At 36.5% G+C, this 27,237-nt stretch overlaps 1 long non-coding RNA gene across 1 annotated transcript; it reads left to right on the top strand.

Annotated features, from left to right (window-relative positions):
- The first annotated feature begins 3,365 nt into the window (after positions 1–3,365).
- Positions 3,366–5,419, top strand: LOC130624227 (uncharacterized). The gene is made up of 4 exons (XR_008981192.1): positions 3,366–3,589; positions 4,797–4,841; positions 5,050–5,100; positions 5,408–5,419. It is a non-coding gene; the product is annotated as an uncharacterized LOC130624227 (long non-coding RNA).
- Positions 5,420–27,237: the final 21,818 nt, after the last annotated feature.

The following is a 27,237-nucleotide window of genomic DNA, read 5'->3' as shown; positions in this document are numbered from 1 at the left end:
ATATTCATTACAAATTATTGTTTCCTTAACAAACTGTTTTGAACATAAAAACGATAAAGATCCGTCTTGACGATGAAGATTTTAATTAAATTTTGATAGTTTTTTCGCGCGCACTTTTCACATCGCTTCTAATTTATGTATCTTTGTATTTTTTCAGTTTGTGTTTAAACTATAAAACATCATCCTACTGTACTTGACCAAACGAACTGCATACCGTAATGTATTCTACCGTCCGGTGGGTTCGCATAGTTGCGTCAGCTTTCCTACGAACCGTCCGCGCACAAAACACAAACAGAATAAAAGTAAGCGACATTAAATTAATTGATTAAATGATGCAAAATAATCTTTTATTAACTTGAGGGCTACAATAATACGGTATGGCAATAATAGGGCAGCTAGTATAGACCTTTAAAAGTGCACGTGAAAAATAATACAATATGAACTGGTTTTACATCTATACCAAGTAATATTACTCAAAGTCATCGACCGAGTTTGCATGTTCACGTTCACGTTCAAATACGTGAAGCAACTTGTTGCTCTCCGCTAAAACAATCACTTAAGAATTTTATTTTGTGAAATATGTTTTCAAGTAAGTAATCAAGGTGGAGCTACCGAACTGCATTTAGAATAAAAAATGATGAATAAGAATTTTTTGTACGGCATGCGGCTTGGGGCTACTTACATCTTTGAGCCAAATGTTACTAAATAGCTAGTGAGATGTCCGAACTCCAAGAAAGAATAAGTAATGTGATCTTATACCAAAATAAAGAAAAAATTTAAAGAATAGGAATAAATACTGCTAAAATCTCCTTCATATGGTATAAAAATGTCCGTATTTTGCTGTTCCTGTACCACTAAACTTTTTCGCACACAAACAGACATAATACGGCTTTTAATAAAAAGAAGTTGCTGATCTCACATATATGCATTCCTAGGGGCTATTATAACAAGTTAGAAAATCTGTTCTCCAAAATTTGGTAATGAATAAGTGTTTTTAAAGTACAATTCCAACAATGAAAATGTATTTACAAGACAGTTACTGAGTTATCCATGATAAGTCAACATGTGCCGCGTTACGCAAGGTAAAAAATTGTGCATGTTAGTAATTTGTAAAACGTGATAGGTGTATCCATACTGTCATGATTGTGAGTTGGTAACAAACTGATGAACGCCTTCTCCCTAATTTTTCCAAATGATACGACAAGTTTCTGTATAAAACTGCCACGCTATCTAGTTCCTAATTAATTGTTTATATAGAAAAGCAAGATATATTGTGTTAACACAGAGTTTGCACATTTTCTACACTAAACAGCAAATTTTTATGAAGTTTCACTATAGAAAAGGTGAATTTAGATAGTGTGACGCTGTCATTGTTTTTTTCTTATATATGTTACGGAGATTGTGATAAATATGCATACTAACCAGTTATTTTGCAAACTAAACTTAACCCTAACCCTTATACATAGTACCTGGCTAGTATGCATACTTACCAAATAGTCATATATCCTGTATTATATGCGCGGACGCAGTGGCAATCACTTCGCTTGGGATAGATTTTGATTACATAAACAATCAAAAATTGTACTGAAAATTGACTTCTGTTTATTTATTTACCAACGAAATGTCCTTAGTTAAAAAACGCATAGTAAGCTTTGTTTTAGGTTTTCAAGGTCATTTTATAACTGAAATATACTTGTTAAACTCAAAATTATTTCAATTTGTGTTTTGAAAAAATATTACAAAAATATTTCGTAACGTGCTAGAAGATCCGGATTCTTGTAATTCCATCAAAAAACATACGATTATAATCAACAAACAACGGTTTGGCAACAACTTTTTAATTCATTATCTTTTTAATTTAAAATTTATTTTAGACGTGACAGAAGTATGACTCAAGATTATTAAATTTGTGTTTGGCTTTCTGTACAAAATCATATTGGCACAGACCAGAAGTTCCTTTTTTTTCGTTTTCAGACAAACATTACTAATCTGGTCGTCAATTTATCAAGGAAATTCCCTTTTTATTTCACTCACATTTCAGTTTGAAATTGCAATATCAGAACATTTTATTGTATTTGGCGAGTATTGATAACCATTTATTCAGCTGCATAATCTAAATTGTTGAATGGTTAAAAAGGATGAGTCAATCAGATACCTGTTCACAATAATGCGTTTCTTGTTTGCTTAACGTTGGATATTCAAGTGGATAGCACCTGATGAGGAACTACCTTGTTTCGTAACATATAGTGCAAGAAAAAACATTATCGAATATATTGCAGCTTTTAAACAATTTTACTTACAATGGAAATAAATAAAGTCATGAATAAATAAGTTAGAAGATCCTAAAAACTAGTTAATCTATGTAAACTCTTTATTCTGTCTTTTAAAAAGGCAGATTAAAGACAGTATTAGAAATAACAAAAATTCAAAAACAGCATAAACAGACATGTAAACAAAAAACAATGCAAATATGTATTGTGTAGCTATGTAACATCGTAGTGCAAAGATGAAATTGCACAATGGGGAAGTATGAAAACCTATTAACCTATATACTAAGGTGTTCCCTCTTTTTAATCAACATGAAGGACAACAGATTAAAGTTCTGGGTACAGATTCTAGTTGAGGCGCCTTTTAAGAGAGAACGATTTTGTTTAACCTCAACTTACATATAATCAGTTATTACAGGCAGGCATTTATTTCGCCATTCCAGCTAAAACTGTCGACAAACTTAAGTTGAAAACATTGTAAGAAGACACAGTTTTTGAAAATAGCCTACGAAAGCTTGAAATAACACCCTACATCTAGTGGGCTTCGATGAAATGAGGTCTGAAATATATAAAATGAAAGTATTCTCTATGTTACGGGACAAGGTACTTTCTCGTCAACTGTTTTCCACTAGGAACAAAATTAAGCAAAGAAGAAAGTTGTTGTGAAGATTTATCTAATTGACTCATCCTTCTCCACCATTTAATAATCTAGATTTCCCAGCCGACTAAATTGTTATAGATATTCGTAGAATGCAACAAAATGTTCTAATAGTGTAACTCTGAACTGAAATGAAAGTAAAACAAAAAGAAGAACTGAAATGAAATGACTATGACAAATAAAGGAGGTTCACCATGCGTTTTCTAATTAACGACATTTTGCAACTTTTATATTTGACATTTCCCAGGTAAATAAATAAACACACTTGAACTTTCAAAAAATGTATTAATATGTTATGTAATCAGAACAGAATACATGTCGAGAGAAATGATTGCGTCCGTGAGTATGTTACAGAATAAATGATCAATTACAAATTACGCATATTCATTGGGCATTATGTATAAGGGTTAGGGTTATTGTTATTTCGTATAAAAACTGTTTGATATTCATAACTACAGAATTTATCACAATCTGCGTAACATATATATAAAAATAATAACGACGTCACAGATTCTATTTTCGCCTCCTGTGTAGCAAAACTTCGTTAAGAGTGGATAACACAACATTAACTGCGCTCTGTTTTGTGATGTGAACGGTTAATAAGGGACAAGACACCCTAACAGTTTCATATATGAACTAGTCATATTCCTTGGAAAATTTAAAGGTAAGTCACCTATCATTTTGGGGCCAGTTTAAAGTCACGATAATATGGATACATATAACACGTTTGGGACTGTATAAGGGTTTCCTTGCACAGTACTGTACTTCTTGACATATTTGGGGCAACACAGCAACTGTCTTAGAAATGTACTTTCATTGTTGGAATTATACTTGTAAAATACTACTATAATACTACACTCTGTAAAGCGGATCTTCCAGTTTGTTACAAACTTTGTTTCACAGAAAGCGGAAAAACATAAAAAGGTACAAAAAAACCTAGAATAATAAAAATAACTATGCAAAATGGATTAGTACCTGCAAAGGATAAAATGGATTGCTCTTTATATTCCATTATACTTCATTATAACATCTAACAACTTAGATTTCATCTTTAAGTATTACGTAAACAGATTTCTCTATAAATAATGAGGCCCTACCTGATATACTCAGTCTTGCTTCAAGCACTAGCAGCAGTTGTGTACAGCAAGATAACAAATAGTGTTAATTCTCAAATTGCGTTTCACACACTGTTTAAGGAAACATACTCCAGATGGATTCAAGTTGGTTTGTTTGTTTTTGTTTGTATTGGCGGTTGCAGCAGGTACACATAAATGTTCTATCAGTAACTTTATAATGATATTTTCTTTCGTCAGAATATAAATACAATGGATTCCTTATCATTAGCCTATATCATAAATTTTAATAAAGAGAGTAAATTTATGTCTCATTAGGAGAACCTAAAATGCATCTGTGCATATTTTATAAATCTTGTTAAATTTTATCACTTAGACAAATACCTTTTGGTAAACAACAGCAATATACTTAGCTATATTACAGAACTTTTGCTCCTTTGCAGTTTTATTTCACATACCATCTTGTGTTTTTTTTCTGTATTAAGCAATAGTCAAGTTTGGTACCTTGCATGAACTTGTTTCTAAAGTCTATTATATGCGATAGGATATGATAACAGAATTAATAATACAAATTTCTTTCATGGATATATCCTGGACATGAGTAACAACATTCAGTTACTTATGATAATCTAAAAACGATGTTGAACAACTTTCTGCTCTAGCGTTTTAAATTTTTGTCAGTTTTTATGATGTTGACTTCGAATAGTATCGAACAGTTTTAGCATCGCCTTCAGATTAATTTACAACGTTCAACTAACTGATTTTTATTAATTCTTGACCATGTTTTAAATATTATAGAAGCAAAGCCTCGTGAGCAAAAAGAAGATGAAAATGAGGATTATGGTGAGTGCGACAAACTTCCCCTTTGACAGCATCGTTCTTTTTCCATGAAAATATCTGCATAGCGTCTTTAGTTAATGTTTTAGTCACATACGTTCGCCGGTTTAGTATCGTCATAAACACGAGTGAAATATAAATCTATTAGAAAGCTTACCTGGAGAACGTACTAAAATGTACTGCGTTGAAAAGATGTTTATTATTTATTAAACAGACGTTGATGAGATAAACCTGGAGAACGAAGACGAACCTGATGACGAAGAAGGTAATAACTTGTCTAATATTTTTAAGCATAACAGATATCGTATATAAAAATCTCTTCCTAATTTTTTATTATTATTTTTAAAAATTCATTAAATTATCAAACGGGATTGGAAATTCCTGTAAAACATTACCAACCATCTGTAAGTTGTTTTAAAGGCAATCTATAGCTATGGCAGAGGAGAAGTCTCATAAAGGGGAAGACTATTTTATTTTTTATATCGTAACTGACAAGATGCAAATCCATAAACGATAAGCGATCAGATCCTGTTTATTTTCGATATCATATTACAAAACTCTTTTATTTTTAGAATACGACGTGATGGAATATAAAAAGGATGCACTGGCAAAGAAGAAACAAGGTATGTAAGCAAATGTTTAAGTGCTACAGTTATTAGGGGTACTTCGGAATCAGAACTCAAAAACTTGTATTTGTTTTTTTCAAAAATAATTATTTTGATTAAATCTTATAGATCCATGGTGGTGGCATAAACATCATCATCATCATCATCGTCATCGTCATCATCATCGTCATCATCATCATCACGGACGTTAGTGTTGATCTTGGTCGCTGCCAATTAAGAAGATAATTTCTTCTTTAACTTCTTTTATATTTTTTTAATTGACACACTTTTGTAGAAATCAAAAATATCAATAATATTAATGCATTGAATATTGCCTCTTTTCACCCCAATATTATCCTTCTTTTGATATTTGATATAATTATAGCGAGGTAAAAAGCAACTTAAAATTTGTCAGTTGTTTATAAAGCAAACAAGTATTTAACTACTTAAGCTAAGTCCACTGTTTAGTTTATTTACCCTAAACTTTGGCAGTGTATTACTAAAAGGAGTGTGAAATGTTGAAAATTATATCATTTAAACATGTACGGTATTTCCATGTAGTTTGTATAACTAGCTGCTAAAAACGTAAAAAAGGGAATATCCTTAGAAAATTGCCGACCAGTTTCATTTTGTTTGTCTGAAAACGAAAAAAAAACGGAACTTCTGGTCTGTGCCAATATGATTTTGTACAGAAAGCCAAACACATGAATTAAAAAGTTGTTGCCAAACCGTTGTTTGTTGATTATAATCGTATGTTTTTTGATGGAATTACAAGAATCCGGATCTTCTAGCACGTTACGAAATATTCTTGTAATATTTTTTCAAAACACAAATTGAAATAATTTTGAGTTTAACAAGTATATTTCAGTTATAAAATGACCTTGAAAACCTAAAACAAAGCTTACTATGTGTTTTTTAACTAAGGACATTTCGTTGGTAAATAAATAAACAGAAGTCAATTTTCAGTACAATTTTTGATTGTTTATGTAATCAAAATCTATCCCAAGCGAAGTGATTGGCACTGCGTCCGCGCATATAATACGGGATATATGACTATTTGTTAAGTATGCATATTAGCCAGGTACTATGTATAAGGGTTAGGGTTAAGTTTATTTTGCATAATAACTGGTTAATAAGCATATTTACCACAATCTCCGTAACATACATAAGAAAAAAACAATGACAGCGTCACAGAATCTTATTTTGCCTTCTGTGTAGTGAAAATGTGAAAACTTCGTGTTAACACAACATATCTTGTTTTTTTATGTAAACATTTAATAAAGAACTAAATTGCCTAGCAGCTTCATATAGAAACTATAGAAAATGTAAAGATAAGTCGTTCATTGTTTTGTGACCAACTCACAGTCATGACAGTATGGATACACCTATAACGTTCTTTAAATTACTAACATGCATAATTTTTTCCATGCGTAACGCGGCACGTGTTGACTTATTTTGGATAACACAATAACTGTCTTATAAATAAATTTTCCTGGTTGGAATTGTACTTAAATAATACTTATTCCCACACTTTGGAAAACGGATCTTCCAACTTGTTATAATTGCCCCTGGAAATTCATGTATGTTTCATCAGTAACGTCTTTTTATTAATAGCCGTAATGTCTGTTTGTGCGCGAAAAAAACTTGTGACATTTCTATACCATATGAAGAAAAATCAATTTTTTCCCCTGCTTTTGGTGCATCTTGGCAACGACGAATTTATCATACAACAAGAGATAGAGAAATGTTCCTTTTGGCACAATCGCATGCACGTACAACAAGTGACATCACGGCAACCCACAGGAACCCTCAGCAAGTCACAACATTTGCCTATTAATCCAGCACCATCCGATACCATTCCATATTAATCTACATAAGACCTATTATTCAGATGACGTCATCTGAAGTAGAATAAGAGGTCCAATATTTTCTAGCACAATTCCCTAAAAATCAATGCGCACATCTCAGGGGAAATTCCCTTGGTTTTGAGAAAGATGAAATCTTCCGACAATGCAAAAATTATATATAATAAAGAGAATGGAATCAAAAACGGTTAAACAATTACGTGATATTGCAAAAGATCGTGGACTTAAGGGGTATTATAGACTACGTGAAGCTGAACTGATTGACTTATTAGAGGAAGACGATATCGTAAACCATAAAAATTGGATCGGTACCGTTGAAAATAATCACTATATACTCGAATTTGTCCCCGACGGACTCGAAACGCAGGACATGTGTATTAGGGCCGTTAAAAGGGATTCCTGGATGCTCGGGTTTGTACCGGATCGGTTGAAGACATGTGCGGTAAGGCCGTCAGGGAGCATGTCTGGCTGATCCGGCACGTGCCAGATCGGCTCATGACACAAGGCATGTGCAATGGGGCCGTTGAAAATAATCCTGATATATTTGAATATGTTCCTGATCAATTCAAGACGCAGGATATGTGCAATAAGTATTTTGAAGGGGATTTCTGGCTGATCAGATATTTCCCCGATCATATAAAGACGCAGGATATGTGTAACATGGCTGTTGAAGAGGATTTTGAAATGTTTTACTGGGTGCCAGATCGGCTCATGACACAAGGCATGTGTAATAAGGTTGTTGCAAAGAAGTCATGGATGCTCAGGTATGTGTCTGACTGGTCTATCACCCTGGATATATGAGATATGGTTGTTGAGGAGGAGCCCAAACTACTCGAGGCCTATTATTACAGGAGGATGGGAAAGGCCGGGATTAAGGAGGATCTTCTTCCGGTAGCCTTGCATCCGGATAGGGTCATCGATTGGTGCTTTTTGGGGGTTGAGAATACAAGTCTCAAAAAGTTGTATGGTATTCCTGAAACTTTATCTTACAGCAATTGTTGCAAGATAATACTACTAATAAAGATGAGTTTCAAGACGCAAGACATGTGCAATGAGGCTGTTGAAAAGGAGCCATGGCTGCTGAAGTATGTACCGTACCGACTCAAGACGCGGGAAATGTGTAATAAAGTTGTTGAGAAAGATCACTGGTTGCTAATGCTTGTACCTGATAGGTTCAAAACGCAGGAAATGTGTAATGAGGCCGTTCAAAAAAGTCCACGCATACTCAAATATATATCGGATACATTCAAGACACAGGACATGTGCAATAAGGCTGTTGAAAAAGATCCCCTTTTGCTCAAATATGTGTAACGGGGCATATGCGACCTCAAAAGATTTGGGGGCGATGTGACACAAAAGGAATTCCTGGCCTTGATTTGAAACGTTATCCTACAATCATGTTGCAAGATATAATAAATGTGTATCAACAGTCAATATAGCTTGGAAAGTATGATTTTCATGACCTTCCTTACCTCCATCGATATATCCCTACCACTTGTAACCCTAGAATGCTTACAAAAGGAGAAGGAGGGGTCTAATGAACGGAGAATTAGGGATTTGAAGGCCCGCATTGACATCCTAATAAATGAATGAGCATTGTGACGACTGTGAAAGGGTACTCGATGCATCCGACAAATGTAGCTGTGGTCGGAGGTTCGTTGTAAGGAATAAGATGCATTGCTGGTACTGCTATCACGAATATATCACGTATAACGGTGGCAGCTGTGCGTGCACAATGACATGTAATTTTCTGCAATCATTCGTATACAATAAAGAAGATGCTACGATTTGAAAACGAGCTTGTCAACCCAAAACTATTCTACAATTTTGCTTCTACCTTTACGGATATTAATGATATCAACGTGGAGTATATAACAATATCAGACCCTAATTTCGCCAACGGAGCTACCATACTTATACTTGTCCTTAGGACAAACATAAATTGTGCTCAATGCAAAATTTTCCAACTCCTAGTGTGCTCAAGCCTTACGAAAAGATATGTATATTCAGATTTTTTCAATTTGACCCTAATATCATCCCAGTCCGTAATCAGATTCGTGTCCCCGTCCAGGAGCTTCATGTCACTCTTCTCATGAGGGTACCAGGCAAACAACTGCTTCTTTTGTCTCCTCGATTTTTTTGGGAGAGCAGTATATGACTGCACTAAGAGCCACAGGCTATGCTTGCGATGTCTTTCCGAAATAGCCAGCTCAAGCAAGGGCTGCCTTTTTCTATGGAGCTTTTCGTCTGATATTATGTCATCAATCACAAACAACGTGTTCCTACCCGCCAGCAATTTGGACACACTTTTTGGATCCAATCGAAAAGTTGGTCCTTGGGATCTGTAAGGAACACGTAGTCGTCACGCCATAGCAATGCCCTCTCTAAATAGGTACTATTCCACCGTAGGGTAGGGCAAAGTATCACTATATTGTGATAGTGTCCCCTCTACTCATGCTCAAGCAGGTCAAAAGCACGTTGCGTCTTACTGCAAGACGTCGGACCTGTAAATATTGGCGTATGAGGGTCACCCACAATATCCACCTTATTTCAATAATTGCTCCACTTTCGATCATATATCCTGGGGTACATGGCTGCACAGCCCGTACATATTAACACACCTCCATGCCTGTTTTTCAAGGACCCTCGACAGGAATGGCAGAGTTTGGTCCCTCGAGCCTTGTATTCGAGGGGTGGTGGGGTATATGCTAATTCGCCCTCCAGACATTTTAATACATTGCGGTACCTCTCAGCGAGCCTTGCCTTCTCCGGGCTATCCCCAATAAGTTCGATATATTGAGGTATAATGTTATATGTCATTAAGTCATATAGGATGAGGTAGTTTTTATCCCGTTGAACGCCCCGATTTTTCTGATCGATAGCAGGGGGTGTATTTCAACGTATTCGATGTCCATATTTTTAGGAGTCGCCTGCCTTTACTTCGCTTTAGCCAGGCATGCCAAGCACGTCTTGGTCCGACTATTGCCCCTTATTTTAAACTTGTGTAGCGTTAACATTTGCTTAAAGATCCTACAACATTTGACCTCAATTTGTTAATGCATTCGTTGCGCGTCGTAATGCATTAGTGACCTCGGCAAGCGTTGGGCGGTTAAACGTTTCGTTGTATCTGAATCGTAGCTTATTATTGACATGCCTCTCATAGTTTTCCCAGGCATACCCCTCATTAAATTGGGCCTGAATATGATCCTGCAGCATAATTATTACCTCGTATAAGGGCTGTAGATACGACGTTTGGTTTTGCCCTTTGAAATTCAAGATCAAGGCAGGGAATGCAGGGTTTTTTCAGCTGCCCTTTACCCCTTGCTCTGTACTGATTCAGGGGTAGGGTTTTTGAACATTTATGGCACTGTTTGGCTTCCTCTTCCATTATTTCTATTTGTCTATATGACAAATAACAATTTCACTAGGCGGTCTACTTTTGAGATATCAGTGCTTTTTGTACCAGCCTTGCTTTATCCCGTATTCATCAAATAGCATCGCTGCCGTCATATAGCCAGCAAGTTTGAGACCATCCTCAAGATCCATCTTGGCCCCAGGCCTGGAAACCCCCAACGCCTTCTTTCCACCCATAGCTATGAAAATAGTATAGGATACCAGCCTGACAAATTCCCACAGGGCATCAATAATCATCGTTTCCTTCGGTCCCATGTTTTCATCATGTTTGTTTGTTGCCATTTATTAGGTGTCATTTTTTATCACAATTATCATAATTATAGGATCGGCTGGGTTATACCATGCTGAGGCTCCGGATTATCCGCAGCCTTGTTGGGTTCATCACCACCCTTTCCAAACATATACCAGACACCTACCCCCGCAGCAATCACGGCTATTGTTCCGACTCCACAGATGAATATATTTTCCATCGACTTGCTGGAACATTTCGCAGGTTCCTTATCATCCTGTGAGGTACCTTTGCCTACGTTCTTCTTTAAGTCTGCCTTGTTCTGCCGGTTCCATTCCGCAAGTCTCTTGCCTGCTGCTACACGACCCTCATTCTTCGGTGGTTTTGTTGTTATAATCCTCTCCTCTGGTTTTTGTTCTTCTTCACTCATTTTTATTTATAGAACCGTCTCCTCCGCCGTATCTGCCTCCTTCACCACGTTCACTTTCTTTTTTCCCATATGTCGGGCTGTATGGCCTGCCACAAGCAGCGGGGCTAAACACCTCTCAATAGTGCAGTATACGAGGATCCCAAGGTCTGTCATGCTATCCCGAATAATGGGATTTTCCTCAATATCTCGACGTTACTAGTCAACACTGTCGATATCCACGAAATGTCCGATCATGCTAGCATACAAGCTGATAACATGGGTAAACAGTGCTTTTGCAGTCTTCTCTCCCTTCTCCTGGAGTTCCCGCTGTACATACCCGGTATGTACTTTGTCGATAGCCTCCTCGGGGGCCTTTTCAACAAACCCCTTGGTACACTTCTTTGGTAGGAGATGCCCTTTGCCATTTCGTAGGGTCTCCTTTAAAATTTGGCGCTTATCGATAGGTTTCTCAATATTTTGATATTCCGCAGAGGCATTGTCGAATACTTGTGCAATGTCTGATGACATCTTTATTATACTTCGATATCTGAGGAAGCAAAATGCGATAAGGGCATAGGGCAAGAGTATGGCTATATACAGACATGCCTTCATTTTATTCCCCTGTGGATGCCACCTGGCAATGTCCTCTGGCAAGCGTTGTCATCTTGTCCGGTTGTACGATCCGTTTGTCATCTGCCGTGTTAAGGGCTAACTTGTTCACCTCCTGGGTATATACCTTATTGCCCTTGCTTTGAATAAGCACTTGGCTCTTGTAGATATCAACGCCCTCTTCCAGACATCGCTGATAGTCGTCGAAGGTTATTGACTTTTTGTGACACACGCTTCACGTCCTTCGCTTTCCTTTCACCGCCCTCTTTGTAAGGCTCCTGTAGGCTTATAGCTTAGGCCTCAGGGTGATGAACTCTGTCATGATTTTGCCACCCAGCTCATCCTTCCTCAGGCTTAACACCTTCTTGTTTTTCCCTATAGGGAGCGGCCTTTAATCATTGAGATCACAGGCACATGTATCGAAGCGTGCCTCAACATCGTCGGCTCTATCTTCATAGAAATCATGCGTCTTTATTTGGTATCCATGTAGCTTGCTACCATATTTTGACTGCATGTAGCTATAATGGAACTCAAAAATCACCATTTTTGACACGTCCAGGATGGCCTGGGGTATATATACGGGCTTATTCATCTTGACCTCGGTTTTGCCCATTTCAACACCTAATAGATTTTCGCTAAACCTGCTTCCACCCTTGAAATCCGGCTTCATTACAAGCTTCATATATTTTTCCTCATTGGTGACCAGCTGAATGCTGCGGTGATTTTTAATATTCTCCATCGTCTTGCCAAACACCGAAAGGTTCATAAGTTTGTAGAAATCTTTCTCAAACTCGTTCTTTGCGTTTGTTCTCAAATCAGTGTTGTGATCAATATAGCCCTTCAACCATGCCTTTTGGTTGAATTAGATCGCTCTATGCACTTTCTTAAGCTCAAGCCCATTCTTTATAGCCTGATGAAGAGCCCTGATGTGTACCACATATTTACGCTTATGCTCTAAGTTCGGTATCAATTTATCGACCTTATGCACCGTCCTGCGTTCGGGCAGGAACGGCAACTCGATGTGTTTTTTGTGCAGCTCGCCGGGGTAGTCTATATCAACCTCTAATATGTACCCATGCCTATTGTCCCCAATGAGCTTCTCGATTCGCCTTTCAGCAAATGCATCAACATTCCGCACCCATTTAAAACCATCCGTTGGTAGGTATTAACGCATTGACCAGCCGTATAGATTGTTTGCATTCAGATATTGAAGGTAGGAGGACTCTTCATTGGGGTTATACTGATCTCCCATGTACTTATTATTTGCTTTGGCATATCGGTGTACGGTCTGGGTTATACCTCCTCTTATACCCTTCTCGAACATCAGGAGCATGTCGGGATCTGTAAGCAACTCTGACCTTATACCTGTAAATTTCAGGGCTGCCTTCCATGCCAGGTTGGGTGCGGAGTAGAAATGGGCAGGATCAAGCTTGTAGTTGTCCAGCCCGACGCACCGAAATGTCTTGAAGAGGTCGGCCAATAGCAGGACGTTCATTGTCATGGTAGTCCCCCATGGTGACGTTATCATCCTTCGGGGTACTGACATCCCATACCTTTTTTGCATAGCTATACCCTTCATATTGAGCTTGCTATAGAATGCCTTCTTGGGAGGTAGTTCCAGCTCCTCAAATTGCTGCCATCCATCCATGTACTCAGGGGTGTACATCCTTTCTCAGCATTAACCTGAAGACATCATGCTTGTCGATGAATTTGGCCATGGATGGTACGTTTGCCTTCACCCGGTCTCGATTAAGCTGCTTTGTGGTACTCGAGTCGCAATTTTTACATCAAAACTTTGCCATGTACTAGACGTCTATGATCTGGAATTTTAGCCACGTATCTGCACATTGCTTACATTTCAAACCTGCGGCATTTGTTCCAATGAGGTTGCTTGCCAATTTATCCAGCGATGATGCCATGAGCCTGCAGCTATCGATGAACCTGATTTCGATTGTCTTGTACTTCTTGCCATCACCATACCCCATACCTCCAAGGGGTATCTTGATCTTGACATTGGAAGAGATGTACTTCTCAGTGTTCTCGGCGATGCACCCAATGTCCTGGGTCTCGTACTTCTCACCCAGTTCCCGTATGAAGAGATGAGCATCATACCCTGATAAGTTATGAAAGATGACAGGGATATGGCCTGATATCTTGTACTTCAAATTGCAGCTGTTATGCGCCGCACCGCTATATAGACCGGTGTAGTGACAATGGTCCCTGACCTTAGGGTTATTCTTGTTGTCATCGAAGGGTTTCAAACATTTATGGCATTTCGATGCCTCGTTGTGCTCCCTTTTTAGGATCTCTGTTAGAGGCTTCATGTCCTGCTGTGAGTATGTACTATATAGACGTTTCACCTCATCCTCCAGATGATTGGCAAAGCGGATTACATAATCCTCGCCCCTGTATACTGATAGGGGATCCGGTACATTCCCATAGGCAAAGGAACTATACGTGCACCAGCCGGACGGTACGTGCTTGCTCAACTTTTTAGTCTTGGTATCCCAGTGTTGATTTTGTGGAGGTTGTTTAGTTATGGGAGATGATGTAGCATTTTTGTGGGTATAGATGGCATGGCCTGCATAGTATGATCAGGAGTATGTATAGGAAATGTTGTATGCTTTGTGAGTCTTCTGTTGGCTGCCCTGCCATAGAGTTCCATCACCATGCGTTTGAATGCCTCCCCTTGACCCCCTCTTTTATGGGTTTGAGGACAGCATCAATTACACAGTTGTATTATCCCAGCATCTTGGTCTTAACAATCGGACAATTTTTCGACATCTCCTGTTTCTCAAAAATATCCATGGCCTCTGGCGTTGGTGGTATGGATACAGGCCTGACCGGCTTTCGTTTTCCAGCACTTCTGGTTGGCCTCTGTGGTATGTCCTCCACAGGTATCAATGGACTCTCGAAATCTGCATAAATGGCAAAGGGTACCTTAAATTGTTGCTGCCCATCCCTATAATATAACTATTTTTCAGCCTCTGTTGGCATTGTAATCTTGACTGCCCCCATGATCGATGCAGTACCTATAATGATTGTCCTACGATTCGGCTGTTGGAAAAGCCTGTAGGCAATTTAGGCAAAAGTGCATTGCGTTCCTATTCTTTGAGATCTCCTTGCCCAGGAGCCTCGAGAGACTTTTGACGGCTACGTAATGTCTCTTTTTATCATTGGTGATAAGCAGCAGGGTCACCACCTTGGTACGCCCGTTGTGCACCGATTGGCGTAGGATGTTGATACTCTTTCCATCTATATAGAGGACGTTTACCCCAATGTCAGGGTTATTCGTCTCAGATTTGTAGATTCATTTGATAGCGGTTGGGTACTCAATACAATCCCAATTATAAATCTGAGATGTTCTAATTGGATTCTTCCCTATTATCCCCTTGATGCAGTGATGCTATAATGGCCCATTTGAAACACTCCTCATCCTCATTCACCGGGTTAATGACGGCTTTTTTGGATCCTACCCGTTTGGGTAGTTCAAGGTATGATGAACCACTTGTTAGTCTCAATTTGTGAAAGTCTATGTCAAGGTATAGTATTTGGGAGATGGTGAAACCACTTTGTGGTAACGCAGGATTTTCCACATGTGTTTTCACATGGCCAAACATCCCATCCAGCACGTCATCTACATTGTTACCCGGGAATACCGGGGCCATATTGCTGTGGAATACCTTCTTTACCTCAATTTACACCCCATCATTGGTCTCCTCTGGGTTCATCTTATTCTTTTTCCACATGATCCATAGCGACAGCTGTATCTTCGCTGACCCATATCTTCCTGCCCCTCAACCAAGGTTCGTACATTGGGTCGTAATATCCCGATATACCCATCAACGTCAGCATCTCCTATACCGGGATTTCGGAAACTCCTGAAGGTCCTGTGAAGAACATGCTTATGCTCCTGTGGTGTGAAGTCGTGTACCGGCTGATTGTTGGGATTTTGAATATCATCGAGATGATCTTCCTTGGCTTTTTTTTCTACCTCATCATGGAGCGTGGGCCTTGTGTCGGTTGCCCTTCATTAGAGCTCCATCATCTTGCGTTTGAAGGCTGCATAGGTACTGTTGACCCCCTCCTTTATAGGATTTGGGACAACATCAACAAGCCAGTTGTACAATTCCTGCATCTTGGTCTTAACAATCGGACGATTTTTCGACAGCTACTGTTTCTCGAAAATATCCATGGCCTCCAGCGTTGGTAGTATGGTTGCCGGTCTTACAGATTTTTGTTGTCCGACCCTTCTGGGCGGCTTCTGTGGTACGTCCAATAAGGAAACCAATTCAGCTTTACGTAGTCTATAATACCCTTTCAGTCCACGACCTTGTGCAATATCACGTAATTGTTTAATCGTTTTTGATTCCATTCTCCTAATTATATATAATTTTTGCATTGTCGGAAGATTTCATCTTTCTCAAAACTAACACAGTTATTTCCCCAAGGGAATTTCCCCTGAGATGTGCGCTTTGATTTTTAGGGAATTGTGCTAGAAAATATTGGACCTCTTATTCTACTTTTGATGACGTCATCTGAATACTAGGTCTTATGTAGATTAATATGTAATGGTATCGGATGGTGATGGATTAATAGGGGATTGTTGTGACTTGTTGGGGGTTCCTGTGGGTTTCCGTGACGTCACTTGTTGTACACGCATGCAATTGTGCCAGAAGAAACTCAAATTTAGGAAAAAGATCGAAACAACCAAATCGATTAAAAAGAAAGGTTTTTAACTATTTCCTTTATTGAAGTTACCGTGGTCAGTGTTAGGTTTTTAAGTTCCTGTTTTATTTTTAGGCAGTATTTTGATGAAGACAAGCTATAGTTAGCCTTGTTTATTCCTATTCTTTAAAGTTTTATCTTAAAGTTGGGATATCTCGCTAGCTCTTTAGCTACATTTGTCTGAAAAGTGTAAGGAGCCGAATGCTGTTTCGCTGCAACAATATTCTTAACCAATAATTCTTATCCTAAAAACAGTTAAGTAGCTACACCTTTTATTACTGTCTTAAAAACATTTTTCACGAAATAAAATTGTACAGTGATTGTTTTAGCGGACAGGGTACAACAAGCAGGTTCCCTTATTTTTATTTAAATGGAAGTTGCTATTCCGCCTATACAGATGTGCGAAACCTTACCTGTACTGAACGCTCAGTCCCTCGTTAGCAATGGCCTTTTTTCTGTATTTTTGCTTAAACCTATGTTGGGATAGGCTTTTTTTGAAACGGGTATTACGACTATACGGTTGTGCAATACGGTTTACCTGTACTAAAATTTAAACTTTCACTGGAACTTAAAATTTTAGCGAACTGTTTAATTCAATTTAGGTCATACTGTATAGCTGTAATAAAGCAGGATGTGTGGCACGGTATACGACATTATTAAGGGCTCAACTTGGTGTGTATCGCTGGGTTACAGTTACTAGTGGCTTAACATGTAGTTTTGACGCTGATTCCCCTGGCTATTTTTTTTTATAATAGCGGTCTTCTGTATGTTTGTGCGTAAGGAAAATTCCGAGATACAAACACAGGAAATGCAAATACTGTTTTTGGCGTATTTTTAAAGAAGTAAAATCAGGAAGGTTTTTAACATGAAAAATAAAAGAGGAATGGTGAGAAATCTGTAGCTACGTTCCGTATTATTTTTATTTTGAGACGGTTCGCCTAAAAGTTATAAGGTTTTATTACACTGATATGATTACCGTTAAATTAGCCTAGAAGAGAATAAAACTCAAAAGTAGCAATAAAAATTATACCTATAATTTCTCGCATGCTTACATCTTCCTGTAAGAAGAACAATACTACACAGAACGTGTACCTACAAAGTTGTGAATACAACCTCGTCCCCAGGGTTTTTTGCCCTTTTGACATCAAGGCAGGCGGCAAAATTACAACTGGTACAGGTTGGTGAGTTCTGTAATGCGATTGGCTTACATCCTACATAGATAATTTATTCGTGCGTCATAATATATGCAACAATTTACTATAAAGACGGCGGATTTTGTTACAAAAACACTGGAAGATTATGAGGAAATATTTAAAAAGATTGACTAAAAAAGGGTAAGCAGTAAATATTTTTATGAAAGATGTTATTTTGGCAGATTACCATTGTTGACATTTTGAATGATAATAAGGTTCGGTTCTTTTTTAAGCTTGGTACAAAACATGACTTTGGTAATTTAGCTAGATGAGAAAATACATGTAGCTAGCTAATCTTGCTAACATGTACATAGGCAGGCATAATAAGCCATTATTTAATAAATTTTTTTTTCATTTTTCTTACTTAAAAAAACAAGTGTTCTTTCATGTATAATTATAGTCAGACCAGCTAAATGCGTCTTCCAATTATTATAAACAACTAATGTGACTGCTTAACAAATTTAAAATTTTGTTGGTCTGTCATGTAGCTATAGCTAGCAAGCAGAAATTAGTGTTTGAAAACACCACAACAAGGGTTACAGCTGAAAATATACGAACCAAAAAAATATTATATACCTTGAGGGGCCATTCAGTAATTACATAATGCCTGAGGGGTGGCGGGGGGCGGTATGATCATGTTTGTTACGCACTGTTACGAAAATTTAATCTTTATGTCTACATCTTGATTGTTTTTGCCCTTTTGACTTACACAAAAGTACCAAAAATGTGATTTTGTGTGCTTAATATAAGGCCCTGATATATCTTTTTCTCATATTAGAGCATTAGTTTTCTTTTGGTATGGAATGAATATGGAAATGAATAGACAAGGTCTTTAAATTTGAAATAAATAAAAAGGAGGTGCGTGGTACTATATTTGTTACAATAGGTTACAAGTGGTCAGGAGTCATAAAAAAATGACTAATTAGGGTGGTACGTAATTATTGCTTGGCTAATGCTATACAATATATAACAATGCTATACAACACATTTAAATGATAGTAGATTAATCTATCTCTTGGGTCAAGCATTAAATTGCAAAGGCCCTTCTGAATACAAGTTTCTCAGCTAATTATTTTGGCACCTAGCACCTTTAATCACCGACACAGTTCGGGAAATGTGAACCAGACCCTGGCACTTTAGATTATACTATATTGACTGGGAAAGTTAATAGCTGTAGGAATGGAAGGGATCATATCGTTTGCGTAGATATAAGGACTAAAGGTAGCTAAGCATTATGTTAGTTTTGACCCAAATTTAAACCTAATATTTTCAACTGGGTTGCTTATAAAAAATTATTCAGCTAACACAAGACATTAAAAACATATTTTATACTAAGCTAGATTGTCTTGTATCAGTATATCCAAACAAAATCAGCCTTATCTAATCACACGTTACCATATTTTGTTGATAATTGATAAATAATGCTTCTAAAAAGTTTTAATCACCATAAAATATAGTTCCAGGGTGAACAAATAATAACTTGGTTTGAAATAAAACTTCTAAAGTCAAGCGTTGAAAAACATAAACAACCAAAAGACATCGTCCCCGTCATGTGTAAAGGACTCGATGAAATCGCTTTTACTAGCCTCAGAAATTGTAACAGTGAGACAAACTCATTACTTATATATAGTAACCAATATAATGGTTATGAAAAGCAGCCTGTACCAGGGTTTTGTTTAGCCATCAACTAAGCGCTAGCGTCTTTGGCATAGGCAAAAAACACTGGGGACTAGGATGGTTGTGAATAGTAAATGTTTGTGCGCTACGTGATGTTATATTCTAAAAAGAATAACACTAACAAACATATTTAATTCATTAAAAAGAATATAAAAATGCTTGTGAAAGATACCTGACTTTTCAATTTTTTTTAAGTAGGTTTTCTTCATTGACATTGTTTGCCATTTTAAAAAGTGTTTAGATATCTGTAAAACATAAAACCTCAATATTGTACATTTTCTAAAAATCTAACAGTACTTTATGTGATTTAGCAACAAAGTATGTCACCAAAATATAGTTTTGATTTCCTACTTCAATCTACAGTAGTGTCTCTCACAATTAATGTTCTATGTAAATTTTTAGTGCAGTCATTTTTTTATGTAGATATACTGTTGTGTATAAGAAAACTACTCTGAAAACACACTGACTGGGTCCATGACCTGGCTTTTAGTTCATAATTAGCATGTAAGCAGCACATTTAGTTTTATAACAATAGTGTGTTCTTACCAAATAAAACTACAATATATAGAAACACAAAAGGATTCAACTTCTTTGCAAAATTAAAATTAGTAGATACTATGTCTTTCTACCACTTCGAATTTAAGTGAGCTTAAAGGAAGTGTGAAGATCACTTCACTCTTAACTGAGAATACTGTAAATGTGTTCATAAACATTTTTAAAATGGCTTTAGGCATACTATAACTGTAAAAATGCAAATTGTATTTATCTACAAAAGAGCAGTATTATCAGCATTATCAGAGTTCGCAGCATTTTTAACAAAACACATTTATTTACTTTCACACATGAAAAGACATTATTATTTGTACTTTTTTTAAAATATTCACTTTAAGAGAATAATTATTGATAAGTTTACTAGCTAATACTTTTACTTTTAACATTTCATCAATTTTCCAGATAATTCTTTTAAATAAAGATTTGCCCTATACTTTCTAGACCCTACGAACCTTAATTATAGTTTTCTGATCTGCCTTGCAAATTCGCAAGACATGGGTGCACCGGATAGCAACATGTCCCCTATCGGCAGTGCACGCTACTCTCATGTCGCTTTCAACTTGAAAACCTCTATCTGAAAGTTCAGAAATGATAAGTAAAGGTATCACCGCTGGCCAGCACCTTCTAAATAAGAGAAACTGTTCTTTTGGGACGTATTGTTAGCAACATTTACAACACCTTCTATAACTGCATCAGCCATTGTTTCCTGTTCTTCAGTAAGTTGAGTTCTCAGTTGAGAAGCTCTTTCAGCTGGAGGTATTTCATTTAAATTTGGAAGATTAAAATCAGTGAGAGATTTACCAAATTGTCTAAGTACAGAATGAATATCTTGAAGCACCCTTTACTCAGCTTGACTCTCATTTACTTGGTAAAGATAATCCTCACACATAGAGCCCTTGTACCTTGTCAACAAAGTATAAGGATCAGAGGGTCTAAGTACACACGTGGATAAGTCTTACCGCAAACAGTTGTCTCAATTTTCCAGGCATCTGAAAGTTGACAGCTTCCTTCAAAGTATTGTTCCATTCACTTTCATCTTACAGGAGTCCACGCAATAAACAGGTTTCACGAAATGATATAGCAACATTGTCATCAACAGTTCTTAAATCTTCATAAGATGTTACACAACACGTATGCGATAATAGCTCACCTGCGCAAGGACTCACACTGTACATTTTGAAGAAAATTTTAAGGTTTTGCCTGGGTGTCCAAACTGTCGTTATTAAGAACGAAATGAAGAGGAATGTCTGGATATAAATATTGGCGAGCATTGCGATTACTCCGGTTAGCACAGACTAAGCTGTTAATTTTGTGGCTTGATTTGCAGCTCTATTCACAGCTTCCTTAATCTGGCCTAGCTGAAAATAGACAATATGGTTATTTTGCAGGTGCACTGGCAACATATAGACAATTTGAGATAGCTGTTGCATTTTAACTTTAAAAAGTTGCCATACTGGTTCTGGTGCACTGACATACGGAGAATCCAAAAGTGTCTGCACCTCATCGTGATCAATGCGTTCGTTGATCTCAATGTTGGCACAATCATGACCTTTATAAATATATTTATAGAGGTATTTTTCAGATATAACAGACATGCAAGGCTCCAAGTTTATAGGTGCGTTGTATTTCTTGAAGAATCATGGGTTGTAGGAAACAACCCAGCGATTATCAACATCAATGTTATTGATGTTGGTACGGATTCCATTATCACGACATCCGTACTTTTTGTGCAAACACCATCCATCTGGTATTAGGATTCAGTTGGACACATGGTTCATGAATCATACACGACCGAACAATTTCAAACAGCTCAGGTTGTTTCTGTTTTTTAGAAATTTCAGCTAAAATGACACTGTCTATATCATCTGAATCCCTGAGTTTATTATTGGGATCTAAATGAAGTAACAAATGACAATGAAGTAAACCTCTATTTTGAAATTCTATAACATAAACATGTGATACAGTTTTACCTAAAACACCCCTTTCAGTAACATCTTTTAGGAGTTCATTTAGTTTCAATTTAAAAACTCGAGAAACTAAATCAGGTCGATCATGTGCATGTTGGCCAGCAAACAAATTTTCTGTAATCTCACACCACTTTGGATTGCAGGTGAAAGTCAGAAAAAAAATTTATTTTTTAAATTTACCAATGACAGCCATAGCTTATCTTGATAGTTCTGAGCCATGACACGTGGACTTCCTAAAAAAGTTGAAGGAAGGACAACAATACGTCCTGGTTGAAGACCTCAGTCTTCAGCTCGTGGATTCAAGGGGTCAGCTAAGCTTTCATAACTATCTACACGCAGGTTTATTTGATTCGTACGAATGTAATTTAAGTTGCTATCCTCGACTTTAACATAAGAATGGGCACAATACTGTTGAGATAATTTCTTACTTTGTAACAAATAATTTCTTACCTTAATTGGCAGATAACGTAGAAATATTTTTCAAATTGCCTCCGCGTGGTTAGATAACAATATCCGTGTTTCCAGGAAAAGCTCTTAGGTTCTTGACGTTAAAATAACGTTATTGACGGTGTGACGTTTAATTTGCCGATTAACATTTGAGACATGCATTTTTGGAAGCTTTAAAGGAAAACGAACGTTAAAATGAACCTCAATTTTGCTACGCAGAAGAATAAATAATAAATAGATTCAGTTCTTGTGGGAATTTTAATGACGGCAGCATAGCATATAGGATCTTGCGCCTTTAATGAAGGTTTACAGAGATGTAAGGGTTTCAAATTAAGTGTTGCCAACACAGGATTGAGGTTTTAAGAACGCAAGGTAACTTTTTACCCGTATATGGATTCATTACTAAAAATATACAAAACTTAAAATTAGTATGCAAAATGTTAACTCATACAAATAAATTAATTTATTAAAAATTACTCACTTAACACGAATCCATGTGATCCTAAATAATGCAAGTATGTTTAGTTTACATTAGAACACGTAGTACCAAAGGCTTAAAAACATCACTTTTTCCAAATTCCTTCGATCTTGATTCTTCTTAGATCACACGAAATTTATCTCATCTGTCTTGTAACGTAAAATGACATACAAAGAAAAAGCAAACGCAATAGTAGACATGCCTTCCAAAAGACTATGCTAGTGCACTTATAAATCACATGTTAAACAAGACTGTTTTCTATTTGAATTGATGAACTTTAGACTTTAGACTTTCCAGGAATCAAGGGCCAGAGTGCTTAGATTCATAAACAAATTTTTACAAAGTGTGCAGGTTTCTTTTGACAACATAAATGAAATCTCCTCCTATAAGAATAAAGAACATTTTACTGTTAGATTTAGCTCTAAACATTCTGGAAATTCTTCTGGCTTCATTGTATATAGCATTGTCTTGCCCTCTGAGAAATGTTGCATGATCACTATTGGTTATGCCATTACATGTGAAGCCACCTAAAATAGGGACTGTGGTATCATTCTGCAACAATGCAATACCTGTCCAGTCACCAGTAGCAACATACAAACTTCTTGTGATGACATCCTTAATTTTGTCTTCATATGTAAACGCTGTGCCACGTGAACCATCAAGGAAGAAAATATTAGCAATATTGTTGTTATTATTAAAGTCGGCTAAAAAAAATTGCTAAGCATTTAACAAAGACCTGATACTTAAACTCAATTCCTAATTTTTTCAACATTTCCTCAATAAATCTTTTACCAAATTTCTAAATAACACCTTAAACTTTACTTAGCATCATTTGTTCTGCTTGTATTTCAGTGTGGTGACGTAAGTAATCCTCTATTATTTTAGCACAGAAGGTTTCAGCTGGGTTATTTGGTTTACCGTGAATTAAAATAAAAGAAAAGCTTTTCTTATTTTAGATAGTGAAGCATGTTTCACCAACCTTTTCATTAGGCATATCCAAGGAGTGTCATCAGCTAACAATCCTCGTGCTACGCAGGCTTCCTTTAGAAGCTATACAAGCAATTTTCGCCAAAAAAAAAGTAGTACCAGGGTCATGCAATAAAAGTACACGCAAAAAATAACTGTTACTTTTGCGGAAGCTGGTATTATACATTCTACTTACTATCTTCTTAGCACTGCGTTGTCTAACTGTCGACCCTTTTGTTATCCTTTCTCAAAAAGTGGTGAAGTATTTCTGTGTACATTAATTGTCAAGCATACTGATTTAATTGAAACCACGCCGTTATTATTCTCTCAGAATCCTCAAACCTGCCAGCAAGAACAGCTTCATCGCCTCCCCTAAAAATACATTCTGCTGATTAAAGAAAACAGGCAGTCTTATAATGGAATGCCTCTGAGTATGCATAGAAATTCACAGTGACACCAAGTTGCCTCAGATATTTATCACGCGTTATTTTTTTTATTTCAACATCATCATTGCGCTCATATTTTTATTTTTTGAGGTGCAGCACGTTTGCTACGCGATTTATATAACATCAGAATTATTGAGATTCCAGAAATTTCGATAGAAAAAAATATAGATGAGCGTAAAAAAATATGACTAATAATTTTGAACCAAAAGCAGCTAAAATAAAGTCAGCTAAAAATGCCAACAATTGTGCTTTGTCCTCCTCTCCCCTTAATGTTGCTTCCTGATCTTTCAATTACCGGAAGGGAAAAAATAAGAACAGAAAAGCTTAGGAAGAAAAAAGATGGTCAGGATATGGATATGTGCCAACCTCGTTTCTTGTCCTCCGTGCGTTTTCTCAGAAAAACGAAAAGAACCTTCTCATTTATTTTGCTAAAGGCAACAATGTGTAATGCAGATGGCTACTAATGGATAATATATACAAATATTGTTTCAGTGAGCCATGTACCTTCTGCTTCACAGCCTAGTGAACTTAGTTTTATTCGAGGGTATTTTAATGAGTTTCACTCATACAAAAGCTTAGACGCAAACGACTGTAACAGAGCCAATCCCTAAATTAAAATCCACCAATAAATACAAGACACTTTCTCAGAGGATACCCCTATAATTAAAATCAACCAATGAGCACATAAACCTTATCTTCTTAATTAACAGGTCAAAAAATAATGTTTCTTTGGATAAGCAAGACCAGTCTCAATCAAAACATTAAATATGAAAACATTTCACGTCAGCAAAGAAAAACGATGGCAACAATAAGAGGCACGGTCAGTATTTTAGACGTAAAAATCTGTTTGCGACACAATATAATTCCATTCACCTTCACTATTCTGGTTTCCTAATGCTAAGAAAAATTACGTCCATTGCACAACCATTTTATAATACCACTTAAAACTGACTATAATTATGTTTCTTTTGTCCTTGGTACGTCCCACTTCTTGATTTAAAAGAACGTGGCTTTACACATCAAAAATCGGGCTCATATCAATTAATTATACGGCATGTTGCGACTTTATTAACCGTAACAATTTGAAACTTTCTTTTTACTGATATAGAAACTTTCCCTGCTTCGGTAAAAAGATCTCACTTCAAATGTGAAGTTTATTTCCCGATCCGAAATTCCAATTTAGATTCACCGTTTTCACAACTTCTCACCCCGATCAATGACATCAGCGAAAAATTATGAAAAAAATTGCCAAGGCCTTAAATTCTAACGAGCTGTTCTCGTGCAATCCTTAGTACAAGAATTTCCGTAGGTTTAGCACTCGATTATCTGGTACATAGTAAAAGGGCAGAACTGTTTTGTTATGAAAAATAATAATCTTTCTAACCTATCTTTACTTAAAATCTTCTGATATATAGCATTCATTTAAAACAACTTTTAGAAGTCATTTTTTCTACATCTGGAAATAATTTCCTGACATAGAAATAATTTTATAAGAAAGAAATAATTTCTGTTTCTGTAACTTGACCTGAACTGTGTACTACTCTATCATTCCTCTCAAGTTTGAAAATCAGCAAAAAGCTTTTCGATATATTATCATCATCAGTGCTATCTACAAATGCTATATAAAAATATTGTAAATTGATGACATGTGCAAGGACCCGTCAATACACAAAAAACCTTTTTCAGAAGTTTATTTAGGAATATCAGGGAGGCAGGGCTTGGTTGTATTGAACATCGTTGGATGTCTCCTAATGAGTACTTATAAGCCTTGTAATTAGTCTTATCACGTAATTGTTCGGTTACCAATTAATTACATGTATTTCTTTCCCACCATGTGTTCATGTTGCTTGTAACATTGTTGCAAATATACTAAAATAACGATAGTAAGTACACCTGGCAAGCAATCTAGACTAATGGCGATTGTTATAATAGACACGTAGTTTTATATTTATCTGTTAAACACTAGCCTATCACATTTTTTGGTCCCATATCTCATCTATCTATCTTTATTTGAACAGGAAAAGTTCTATAATATTATCTCAATGGTCACTTGAATACTGGTTATCACAATATGTAATGTATTTCTGTGGAGATGATGCTCGTTAGTTTTGAAAATTATTTATTTTTTCCTTTAATAAATCATCAGGGCAGTATATAAACGCCTCTTTAACTAAATAGCACATTATTTGATAGGGATGTTAAAAAAGATGTCACAGGGGTCCCTTCCCACAATATAAATAATATTAAAAGTATAACCAACGCTTTACCAATCGTCATCGTTGACCAATAATTTTAGGTATAAATTGAAATAAAGCTGTTGATTGATAAGATTGGACATTGATTGATGGCAATTAATAAACGATTCATCTTGTGTCGTCAATTAAACGTTTCAATGATCACTCAAATATCGCTTTCGAATATTAAAATGTAGAAGGAACTTGTGATACAAAGACGCTTATGTAGGTATTGAGTTTTGTATCATTCAGCTATTTGTGTTTTGTACATTTTTCTACAGCGCATATTGATAGTGCAAGTGGAAATAAATAGCTACACACTGATGTTGTTTTAGATCTTTCTGTTTAAAATGCAGTTTCTAAATGATTCGATAACGAAGAGGAGATCATGTATATGTTATTTTTTTAAAAAAGGAATTACACGTTAGAATATTCATGGAGTGAAAAGTAAGAATATTGACAGATTATTAATAGTATTATAATATTATTCTTCCTGGTAACATGTCAATTAACATGTTTAAAGAATAAGTAGCTGGATATGCTCAATCTTTGGACACACTTCGCACAAAAAGCAAAACGAAAT

The sequence above is a fragment of the Hydractinia symbiolongicarpus genome, chromosome 13 (genome assembly GCF_029227915.1).
Source record: "Hydractinia symbiolongicarpus strain clone_291-10 chromosome 13, HSymV2.1, whole genome shotgun sequence".
NCBI lineage: Eukaryota > Metazoa > Cnidaria > Hydrozoa > Anthoathecata > Hydractiniidae > Hydractinia > Hydractinia symbiolongicarpus.
The sequence above is the reverse complement of the archived record's forward strand: the minus strand, read 5'-3'. Positions and strand labels throughout refer to the sequence as shown.